The following is a 12,084-nucleotide window of genomic DNA, read 5'->3' on the forward strand; positions in this document are numbered from 1 at the left end:
GTGGGATGGGCTGAAATCCCACCTGATACGTAGAATGACGTCTGATTTTAAACCTAGGAATTGTTTACGTCTGGAATTTTTCGTTTACTATTTTTGGATCGTGGTTGACCGTGGGTAAAAGAAACACTAGAAAAGTAAAGCAGAGGAGAAGGAGAATTGGCTATGACAAGAATCATGACATTGGGCATCACAGGAACTTCCTGTGTGAGTTCACTTGAAAGGGTAGATGGCAGAGGAGGTTTCTAACCTGAGTCTGCCTGACTCCATGACCATAGCATCCAGGACACCCACACATCTACCCTGCTGGCTTCAAGTACCTGCTGCAGATCTGCAAGGCCCTCACAGAGCTGATCATGGAGGATAACTGAGTACTTCTGGAGCAATCCCAGACGGCTTCCTGGAGGCAGTGGCCTTGGAGCCTCCCAGGAAGAAAAAGCTCAGATTCTATATCTGTGATTGGATCTGCTGCTCTAGCAAAGACAAAGAGGGTCAACTACTATAGCCATGAGTAACCTCCAGCTAGAAACTGGGGAAAATGGGCAGACCTCACAGAAAGGTTATGAACACTCAATGTACTGGCAAAGAAACAAGTCCCTACCTGAGACAGTACAGAGCTGAGGTTCCAGTTTCTGCCACTTACAAGCTGCCAGATAGGAATAAAGATGGCTCCTGGAGGACACAGTAATAGTAGGAATTCAATGAGACAACACAAATAAGCACACAATATATGCTCATAAATACGGGATGCTTTTAATCAAGACATTCACTGCAAATCGGCACAAACCATTTTGGAGAACAATGTGGCAGATCAGAATTAAAACGTATACACTTCTGGCCCACTGCTTCTTAGTCCCATGGCTGGGAAGACAGCTCAGTTGATAAAGCTTGAGAATCTGAGATCAAATCCCCCACATCACTGTAAAAAAAAAATACCAACAAACAATTAAAACCAAATAGACAACAACAACAAAAATAAGTTCAGCTGGCAGAGAGGGGGCAGGGGAAGGAAAAGCCTGCTCATTGGCTAGCCAGTCAGTGAATTCCAGATTCAGTGGAGAAGCAACTGAGGAAGACCCCTGACGCCCACCTTACCTCCACATGCCACATGCCTGTGTACATATGTGCGCAGCCCCTGCAACAGTCGCTCACTCAACACACACACACACACACACACACACACACACACACACACACACACACACGAGAGTTTAGCCCCTACGCAGCGAGGATGCTGAACAGGTAGATCAGGGTGGATTTGCTCCTAACAGCCAATCCATAGGAGAGGAGCGACTCTGACGCCATCGACAGGGGCCTGCCGTGCCCATCACAGCGGTGGCCAAAGAAGACCGCAATCGCATGAAGTTGCTCCAGGAGAAATTCAGGGTGCACATACAGAAGGAGAGCTGACTTCTACCGTCCCGTAAAACAGCAAGCAGTGCAAGAACCGCGTGTCTACAGCCATCTGGCTTTGTTTTTGTGTTTTGAAATAAAGGCTTGGAACATACACTTAGAAACAGTCTAAAGAGATTCTTGAGCATTCTTGAGATTCTAAAGAGATTCGTAGCAGTGCTGCTTCTGTGGCACGGACTCTTGGTAAGGCCAGTTCTGCCTTGCAGCCAACCCAGGGATATTTGGCTATTTCTGTGGCTATGACAAAGATGGCGGCAGTGTCGCTGGCATCTAGGGGCTAAGATGCTTTCACAAACAGTAGCCCCAGGAGCAAAGAATTATTTGGGCTCAAGTGTCACTAGACAAGAGGCCAAGAACCTCCAGGCGGTTCAAGGAGAATAGTCTTGACGGTGGGTGAGACTTTTAATTTCTCCTGAGTGTGGCTCTTAGCCGCAGCAAGGAGAAGGAGCCCCGCTTTGAGCCATCAGGTGCCCTGGATGTGAACTGAAGGCACATGGCAGGGGCTAGCCGCCTGTCCTTGCTCTGAGCTGCAGTTTCTGCCTCTGCAGAGATAAGCACACAGACCCCTCCTTATGAGCGGGGCTGTCTGGCTCAATCGAGACACAGTGTACCTCACTACCTTGTCTGTGGGTCACCCCACAGGGGCCACCTGGTGTGGCAAAAAATGAGTGGGAGCTCCTGCCTGAGCCCAGGGCCAGGAAGAGAGAGGCTTGTACTCTGGGGCCCTTGAATCTGCCCCCAGAGGCAAGAGGCTGCGTTCCAGCATGGCTTCTTGGTAGATAGGCCAGGTGGCCAATGTAACTGTGGGCAGGCCGAACATTGAATGGAGGTGTGCCCACCTGGGGACCCCGTGTATGTGCAGGGGAGTCCCCGAGTTGCCTTTCAGGAGAGCATGCCCATCAGCTGGGGGAGATGCAGTTTTCCAAAATGGCTGACAACAGCATCTATGCCGTGGCTTGAATGTGGCTTTTCAAAGTTTATTCTCCAGAAACTCATCCCCCACCCCAGCCCCACCCCAGATTTATCTACCAGCGGCAACTGGAGGTGAGGCCTCTGGCAGACAGTTAGCATCAGATGAGGGCATGAGAGTGGAGCCAGCAAGATAGGACTGATGGCTTTATAAGAGAAGGAAGACCCAGACGGTGTGTTTTCCGGGTCAGGCCCTGAGATGTCAGGTACCATTGAGGAGGCGGCACAAGGCCCCCACCAGATGCCAGGTGAACATTCTCACTCAGCTTCTAGACTGTGGGTCAAGCAAACCTCTGTTCCTCATAAATTACCAGACTCGGGAGCTCTGCTATAGCGACAGAAAATGGGCTAAGATGCAGGGAAAGTTGCCACCGGCACCTTGCGTATACACTTCATGCGACACCATTCACGGGTCTTTCAAATGCCACTGTGGAAAGAAGCCTGGAGAGAAGAATTAGAACTCTTCCCGCTCTAGGATCAGCCTGTCTGCCTCGGGGTACCTCTGACAATCAGGTCTCTGACTGGCTTGGGAGGCAGAAACCGTTACCACACCCCACCACTGCACACACCGGTTATCCCTGTGCTGGGGATCGAGGGTCCCGGCTGCTCTTCAGAACTAGGGCACACCTGAAAGACACATCCTGAGTTTGGGTTGCCACTTTATTGCCTGAGGAAGAATTTGGCAATTTCACTTCTCCCTGAGAGGCCCTGAACTTTACTTTAAAAGCTTCTGGCAGGCGTGGTTACCAGGCGTGGACGAGACAGGCCAGCTAAATGTTCCATGCAATATTTGGGAAGTACTTACACCTTAAAAATTACTTACTTATTTGAAATTGAACATTTGATATTTTCACTTGTTAAGTCCAACAAGCTGATGCTAAGGTAGGAGGCAATTATATACTTGCTTGAGTCCAAGTAGCCGGCATCAAGAGCGAAAGATTCTGCCAGAAATCCATTGAGAGTCTTGTTTTCTGACCACAGAAACTTGGACTCTGCTGCAAGGCCTCAGTGGGTACTGCTTCTGAACGTTCCAGAAAGTCTTGGGCTCTTAGTGTCTACCTAAACTGCTTGGGAGGGGTTTTTCTGGAATCCATTTGACTTAGGCCTCAGAACCATGGAGTTCAGCCTTCAGGACGCCTCTTTACCATGGTCCCATGTGAAGCCCTAGTGAATTTGTAAGTCTGGGCATTCATTATTAAACTAGGGCTTCAAACTGTATGAGTCTCAGAATCCCCCAAACCTGGGCAGAGGCTTGACTAGGAGGAAGCACCTCCTCCTTTAGGGAAACCGGCAGTTTATTCCCATACCTGAACATGTCACATACTCAGCCACACTGAACGCACTTCCCCTTTACTCCAGCATCCTGGGCCAGGCCTCACAACGGGTACATAGGCAGGTAAGGCTCAGAGAGGTGGACTCACTCCTATGATGTCGCCCAGCTAAGAAATGGCAATAAAAGGACTTGAGCACTGGCTGAGTTTCTCTCTGCTGTTAGGATAGCGGACAGGGTTGTGGTTCCCTGAGGCTGGTTGAGAAAGAGAGAGCCAGCTCACTTCTAGCCTATGTTCTTCAGGAGGGTACTGTCCCCTCAGGTAAAGCTGGGACCCCATCCAGAGCCAGAGCAGGAATAAGAACTTTAGAATTCTGTTCCATGCCTAAAAATAGCATCAAGCACCAAGTTCATGCCAGGCACGGTTGCTAAGAGACCTCGTAGGCGTCATCTCATTTACCCTCATTGTCGCAGGTGACGTCTGTTGTATTATAGGCTTTTTAATCAAATGAGAGGACTAAGTCAAAGACATCACGTGGAGGACCCAAGGCCATGCAGTGCTCGAATAGGTTGAAGCCTTCCACACGGGTAAAGGGTAGCAGGGAGGGGCACAGGAAGACGGGAGTAAGATCTTGCCTGGGCAGGGCATAGGGGCTGTTCTCATTTCCTGCTGCTACTGTCACCAATTAGCACAAGGCCCGTGGCTTAGCAACACGGATTCATTATCGTCCAGTTTGGAAGGTTGGAAACCCACAATTGGCTCCCCTGAGAAAAGGTCAAGGGGCTGGCAGGGTTGCATTGCTTCCTCCCTGCAGGAGGGGCTGACGCAGGAACCCATCCTGATCCTCCAACTGCTCCAGCTCCAGAAAGCTTTTTTTTTTTTCCTTCAGCTGAGGCAATGGTCGTTCCAACCCCTGCACCTATGACTGGATCCCCTCCTCCTCTCTCGCTGGCTTCTTCTCATGCCAGCTTCGAGTGCTGAAGGACTCAGGGCTCAGCCTGAGTGAACTGTGTGACTCCCCCAGCTTTATTTCCCATTACTCCAGTGTGTTCCCACAGCCAGATGCACAGATTTAAATTCTACTGGTGTCAGTGTTTGACTCACTCGAACGCGGATAGAATTATTTGGGGAGCTTTAAAATTTCCTGGTTTCATCAAACCTGAATGACTCTGTTAGACTCCAGAGACTCGAAAATTTAAACGTGTAGATTTGTGCAACTGGAACCACAGTGGGGATACAGCACAGTTCTAGCTGCCTGAAGTCTCTCGAGCTGAGGATGTGGCTTGAGGGCCTAGCATACTCCGTGCCCTGCTTTAGAAGAGCAATTCCAGGCGACAAGAGACCACCAGAAGCAAGGCTCAGCTCTGCTTCCCAGGCTGGGCCTGCTCCCATGTTTTCGAAGGAGAAGAACCTGAAAAGGCCCTTTTGGGTCCTGCAGCTGCCAGGCTGCTGCTGCTCGGGGTACACAGGGATCTTGTTCTTCTCACTGCTTGCCCAGTAAGAACTGGACAGAGCTGACTGGAGTAAGCTCTGGCCTGAGGAACCCTCTCTTCTTCACTGCATAGCACAACTGCTAATTTCATGGTCATAAGTAGAGGTTACGGAAAGGCAGAAATGGTGTAGGCAGAAAAGAGAGGGGCTCTCAGAAAAGAGAGGGAGTCTCAAACTCTCGGGCCTTAGCTGAGGATGAGACACACCATCACCGTGGGAGGAAGGCTTGAGGTGGCACAGAACTCCGTAAAGCTTGTTCCTGCCAGGGTGGGTCAGTCCTCAGAAGGAACAGGCTCATGCTCTACAGACGCTTGTGTCCTTAGTTCTTCCTGTGTGCCAGCATCTTACACCATCTCTGTCTTTACCATATCCTGGAGAGGAGCTACCATTGATGGCTCTTTTGTGCTTATGGAAAGAGGGTTCAGAAAGAGTAATGGAGCATAGTCAGGGACTCGAGGAGTGAGAGGGTGCCATGGCTGAGATTTAACTCTAGACCCTCTCCAACTCGGGACAGTGAAGCTAGTGACTCTGGGAGGCCATGGCAGCATGGAAAAGCCATGTGCTCTCAGAAGAAAGATTGCTTTGTATTTGGAATCTGACTCTTTCCCCAGCCAGTGGGTAAGCGCTACAATTCTCCTTTGAGCTTCTGGACGAACAGCTGAGTGGGATACAGCTCGCAGTCAGCTTCATGTCCCTAAGCCAGGGTTGGAAGGTTGGATGGATCCAGTGTGTTTCCTACTTATGTTATTCTCTCTGTGATGGGTTATGAAGACATGTCTCCAGGGCAGGTCAAGGAAGCATCTGTACTTTACAGTAGTACCCACAGGGCGTACACTCTGTGCTAGCCGTGTGAAGATCTGTACCCTCCAGAGCCCAGGGAGGGGCTCCAGGATGTCAGCTCAGGGGCTGGTCCAGGTAACTTTGAGGAACCTTTAGGCTGTTGGCTGGGCACCCGGCTCCAGTGCCATTCTTGTTCAAGCTCGGGGCCCACTCACTCATCTGCATGCCCATTCACCTACTCACTTGCTCACTTAGCAAACCTTTGCTCAAGCCTATGACCCCCCTATGTCACCTCCTCACAGAGCCCAGGAGAATGGGGGCGCTGCTGGAAGTGTGTGGGGCTCTGCTCGTCAGGACACAGGCTGCTCCAGGAGACAGGTTGGCAGCCGGTTCTTAATTTGCACGCAGTACCTGTAGTGCCGGGTGCTCCAGTTCATCTAGCAGCCCGAGCCTCACCCTGGGGCCTCTCCAGGACACGTTCCCGGCCGGAGTCTCTTTGGTCACAGTCAAGGTCCTGTCCCTCTCTAGGGAGGGGCGTACATGGGCCACCAGTCCCTGAGAGCCTGGGTCAGGGACTCCGTCCTGCGAGTCTCCAGCCATGATGCGCCTCTGTTGGGCCTCCAAAGTCTTCACAGCTTGAGGATTTATTAAATTTCCCCTGCCAGGCCAGAGAGAGTTAAGAAAAACAAGCTGAAGTTACTCAGCCGGTCCCCTCGGGGCTCCTGTTCCTTAGGTGGCCTCTCTGTAGGCTCCGTACTTCCTTCTAGACCTGAGCCTTCAACCCAGCCCAACCCAAAGGAAAACATATTGACAAAGAACAAGGTTTCTTTGGGCCTCTGCATTTTTCCTTTAATATTTAATCTCTATACTTACCTGTCCACCTGTTTATTTGTCCTTTGCAGGCAGGCATCGATTCAGCTGAGGATTACAGAGGACCTACTCGGTGAATTTCCAAGAAGAACAAATAGAGGCTGAGTCTCCCTTGGTTTCATAAGCCCAGCCAAGGGGTGGAGGACTAAAGGATGGTGTGCAGAGAGGGTGGGGGTGGGAAGCAGCTACCATAGTAACACCCAGTGGGGATGTACGATCAAACTACTATTTGGAACACAGAATACAAAGCACTTCACTTCTTGGGGGAGCCGACAGAGGCTTCTCAGAACAGGTGACATTTAAACCAGCCTTGCAGAATCAGTGGGACTTCGGTAAGCAAATCATGCAGGACACTGTCAGTCCAGGGAGACAGATGCAAGCGTGGCTGACTCAGGGAGGAAGTGAGGGACAGAACCAAAAGAAAGAAACAGGAAAGCCTCTCTCCCAGGTGTCTGTGCCTGGCTCCCAGCTGATTTTCATAAGCACCTGGAGCAAGGTTCACTCCTGACACTTTGCAGAAAGAGACTTTGAGCACGGAGGCCACTTGTCAAAGGCCACTCAGCCAGTGAAAGGCAGAGCCAGGACTTTGTGCTACGTTAATTGACACCTGTGTTCTCCACTCACGGGCTGTGGTGGTGGGATGACGGCGGCCCTGTCAAGGAACCCTAACTGGTGGTTTAGCAGCATGGGAGAGGACAGCTGTGCCAACAGCCTTTTCTAGAGCTCTCTGTTCCCCCTCCGTGCCAAGCCTGAAATCTTGCTATGGCAGGAACCACCTCTGTGATGCCTCTTGCTGTCTGTCTGTGTCACTGACAGGACTGTGGGGAGAGCCACCCTCGAGTAGGTTCTTGTAGGAGCTGGTGTCTCATCGGCAAGCAGAGGCCAGGTGCTGACGGGCACCCTCTCCAGGACCAGGCAGCCATCTAATTACAGGCCGGCTGGTAATCAGAAGCGTGGGTGGGCTGGGACCACATGGGAGAAAGGGGCAGTCTTTGAGGGGCCTGCCTGTTGAGGCCTGCAGGAGGGCTCTGCGGGGGGCTACTAGCTCAGCGCCTTGCTGTGTGAAGACCACACGCACACTGGCTCTGGAGACAGGCAGGGGAGATGGGGAGAGCCATGCTGAGTCCTGGCCATAGGCCAAGGGCTAATCAGGTCTTTATTCCTACTCTCACACGTAACCCCCCCCCACCCCCAGCCCCACCCCGGAGACTAGAGAGAAAGGTGTTCTCTGTTCGGTTCATAGAGAAGTGAAGCAAACCGCCGCTCCTGGGTCACAGAGATTCAAACTCAGCTTGAGGGAATGTAAACCCCTGGGGGAGAAGGAAGCTGCGGGGTTGTGGAACACTAGGGCTGCCCAGTCCATGCGGACAGGAAGATGGGACATCATTTTGAATGTCAAAGCAGAGGATGACTTTGGGAGGCTCAGTGGTTTAAGGGCCTCTCTGTCTTGGTCTTTCCTTGTTCTCACAGTTCCTAGGGCAATGTGCCACCCCAGGGACCCTGCATCTGGCTATTCCTCAGATCGTGTCCCAATCATCTTCTCCTGCCACTTGTCCTCCTCCATTATGTCCCCCTCCCCCAATTTCTTGAGACAAGGTTTCTCTGTATAATAGCCTTGGCTATCCTGGACTCATTTTGTAGATCAGGCTGGCTTCGAACTCACAAGAGATCCTCCTGCCTCTGCCCCGCTAGTGCTGGGATTAAAGGCGCGTGCCACCACGCCCAGCCATTATACATCTCGTTGACGGCCAGATCTTTGTCTTTTTACCAGGGCCAGGAGCCCTATCAGAAGGTTTCCATCAACTTTGTCTTGGACACACTTAAGGGTGCCAAAGACTTGTGACTGACTTCCTTGAGATGCCACTGTGGATATAAATAAAGCCTGTCAGCCAGGGAGCTCTCTCGTCCACTCTGGTGGCATCAGCTGCCATCAATCACCAAGGACTTGCAAGAGTTGCAGGTGCCATGGCTGGCTCAGTGTTGCCATGGCAGCATTGGCCGGTCCTGTCTAAGAGCCGGGGTCTCCTAGCCTGGCAGGACTCCTCCCATCTTGTTCTGAGCAGGCTTCGAATGCATGCGGGGCTTCCTGTTTGGGCGGCGGCCACTCGCCACTAAGTAGCATCAAGCTGTGGTCAAAACAGGCAAGTGAAGGTTGGAAAGCAGCAGGCAGTGCTTTCATCCCGGGATTTGCCACTCAGATGAGCCGAGGTGTCTGACCTGACCTCTGGGAGCCCCAGTTTCCTCATACGTCAATAGAGAATGATAGTCTGGACGCCTCACAGCTGTGCACAGCAGCAGCGCAAAACATGTGTGAGGCTTAGAATGAGGCCTCTGCTACAGTTTGGATGTTCAGTGTCCCCCACAGGCCTATGTCTTACCACAGGATTGGTCACCAGCCTGTGCCATTACTGGCGGTTAGTGGAGGCAAAAGGGGTGTGGCCTAGTGGGAGGAAGTAAGATCACTGGGATATGCTTTTGAAGGGGCAACCGGGGGCCAGACCCCACTCTTTTCCTCCTCTTTTTTTGGTTTTCAGGCATGAAGCGACAGCTCCTTTCACCATGCGCTCCCAGCCTGCTATTCTGCCGAAAGCGGTGGGCAAGATGATTGCAGACTAAAACCTCCAAAAAACTGGAACCCAAGAGCAACCTTGCCACCTTTTAAGTTGACGGTCTCCTGTATATGGTTGTAGTCACACAGAGCTAACACAACCTTCCCCTTCGGATTCTGGCTCTGCCTCGCCAGCAGTGCCACCTGAGGAGCCTTCTATGGCATTTGTGTAAGCCTGTTTTCTTCTCTGTGACAAGAAGGTAGTGATACCATCCTGGTCATAAGACTGGGATGAAGACACCATGAAGTGTTCTGGGTGACACCTAAGGTGTCAACAGCCTTTAACCGCTCTCCACTGAGCGTGTGCAAAAGGCTTTGAAGCTTCTCCAGCTGCTCAAGCATATTCCCTCTCAGGGGTTCATCGGTCTCCTTCATGAAGAGCTATGCTATGGTTCCATTGTCTCCCCAGATCTCAGGCATTGGAGGCCTAACTTCCAAGGTCATATGGTGACTGAATTTGGAGTTAAGGTTGTGAGGGGGGTGAGTAAAATTATACAACATTAGGAGGGTAGCAGACCTGGGGTGGCAGGGGCAGCTTGGTGAGGGAGAGAGGAAGCTGAGCTAGTGTGCTCACTCTGTCCCGTGCCTTTGTTAAGATGCAGCAAGAAGCCTCATCAGCTGTCCAGGCTCTGAAGGTCCTAATCTCCAAATCGACTTGTTTTCTCTAACGATTACCCAGTCTTGGGTATTTCGTTAGCAACAGAAAAAGACCTAAAGCAGATATTCCTGTGTTAGCTTGAAAATAGCTCTTTCCAAAATGGGTAATTTCCATTGACAGTAGCTAAGGCAACTGGCCCACAGGATGGGGCTATCTGCCAGCATCGTCCTGAAAGCTGGTGCAGGAGCTGACTCACTAATGAGGGTAAGTACCACACAGTAGGACTTCACCATTTAAGGCAAGGGCAGCTGCAGGCCTCCACTTCCTCACAGAGGGATTGAACCGGTTGAGCCAGAGTGTGTCAGCTGTAGACAGGCACCCTTGGGGAACGGTCTAAGGCTAGTGTTAAACAAAGTGGGAAGGTTTTGCTGGCAGCCTCTCTGTGGCCACTCTGCCTTGCTGTGAAGGCAGAAGGAGCTGGCATTGCCATGGCAACCAGGCAGCATCAACTTCCAGTTCACCTCGGAATTTTCTATAGCAACAAGGGCCCCTGATAACACATCTGGAAAGCAAGAGCTATGCCAAGGAACTGCAGAGAGATGGGGGGGGGGTGTCTCATTTCCCATATCCATGGTTAATAAAAAAGCAGAAGCTAATCCACATCCAGGTCCAAGAGAAAGAAAAGCTTCTAAGACCTGAGGACAGGGGATACTGTTTCCATGGCATTCGGCCGCTGTCGGAACTACAGATGGGGCTCTGTTAGACACAGAACCAGGAGATGAGAATGATGGGCCTGGTTATCAGTGGGTGGGTCCTGGACAGTGGCGGTGACATGGATATTCGGGTCAGTGCAGGGCCCACAGCTCTAGCCCACAGCTACCCTGTCAGGAGATCCCTGGGTAGTGGGCACAGGCCCCACCAGGAGAGCTGCAGTGGGCTTCTCAATTGCTCTTGACATGCGGGCCACAGGAGGCCTGCTGGTGGCCAGCTGTCTCACAAAGTACAGCCAGGTACAACACCCTCGGTTTCCATCCATTAGATACTGTCAGCATCCCCAGAACTGTGACAATTGGAAATGTGTCACCAGAGGACAAACCTACCCCAGTTTGAGAGACACTGTGCTAGGCTAGGGTGAAGAGTTAGGAGTGGCGGTGGCGGCGGTGGTGGTGATATGTGTGTCTGTGTTTGTGTGTGAGTGTGTGCATGTGTTTGTGTTTTGTGTATTTGTGTTTGTGTGTGTGTGTGTGTGTGTGTGTGTGTATTTAGTTGTTAAATGGAAAAGGCAGAGGAAAGCTTAAACCACAGGAACAGGGGACAGGGGATTAGGTACAGGGATATTTACTGTCCTTGTGGCTTGTTGTTCTCTGGCCCTGTCAGTCCTGCTCTAGTCTGTGAAGCGGGAGAGACTCCATCTTCCTATCATTGGTATTGATTCTCTAACTCCCAGAGATGGTGCCAGTTAGCTCAACCTGGGTCTCATGGTCATTCTCTGTGAGGAGGAGGCAGGAGTCCCAGACCCCAGAAGCAGGAGGAGCAGTGGGGGAAGTGGGGAGAAGTCAGGGCTGTTGTCACTCCCCGGGACAGCACAGGAGGGCTGTGTGGGGACAGCAGCAGGTTTGTCTTCCTCAGATATGACAAGTGCAACAGGTGAGATGGAGCAGGCAGCGAACTTGAGCCTCTGAAGGAGACAGGATAAATAAAGGTGAGCTCCTTGCTAAACAGTGAGCTTCGGGATGCCAGGACTGTTATTTACATTGTATTCTCCTTAGCATGAGGAAGTGAACTGTGCAGTTAATAGGGGTGACACTTAATGTTATATGTCAGCTTGGGGTGGGGAGGTGGGGGATCAGATTAACATTTAAATGGACAAACATTGAAAAAAGCAATCTGCCTCTCCTAATGTGGACAGGCCTCATGCAGTGGTTCAGGGTGCCAGGCGTGGTGGTGCGCCCCTTTAATTCCAGCATTTGGGAGGCAAGGGTGGGCAGATCTCTTGTGAGTTTCAGGCCAGTCTGGTCTGCATTGCAAGTTCCAGGACAGACAAAGCTACAGAGAGAGACAATGTCAACAACAGACATGGTAGAAGA

At 51.4% G+C, this 12,084-nt stretch overlaps 1 long non-coding RNA gene across 1 annotated transcript; it reads right to left on the reverse strand.

Moving 5' to 3' along the window:
- Nucleotides 1-774: 774 nt before the first annotated feature.
- Nucleotides 775-6,976, reverse strand: LOC129674634 (uncharacterized). Its single transcript, XR_008719816.1, has 3 exons — nucleotides 6,795-6,976; nucleotides 6,333-6,579; nucleotides 775-916 (listed from the first exon to the last, which is right to left on the reverse strand). It is a non-coding gene; the product is annotated as an uncharacterized LOC129674634 (long non-coding RNA).
- Nucleotides 6,977-12,084: the final 5,108 nt, after the last annotated feature.

This window comes from Psammomys obesus, unplaced genomic scaffold (genome assembly GCF_907164565.1).
Source record: "Psammomys obesus unplaced genomic scaffold, mPsaObe1.curated_primary_1811, whole genome shotgun sequence".
Lineage (NCBI taxonomy): Eukaryota > Metazoa > Chordata > Mammalia > Rodentia > Muridae > Psammomys > Psammomys obesus.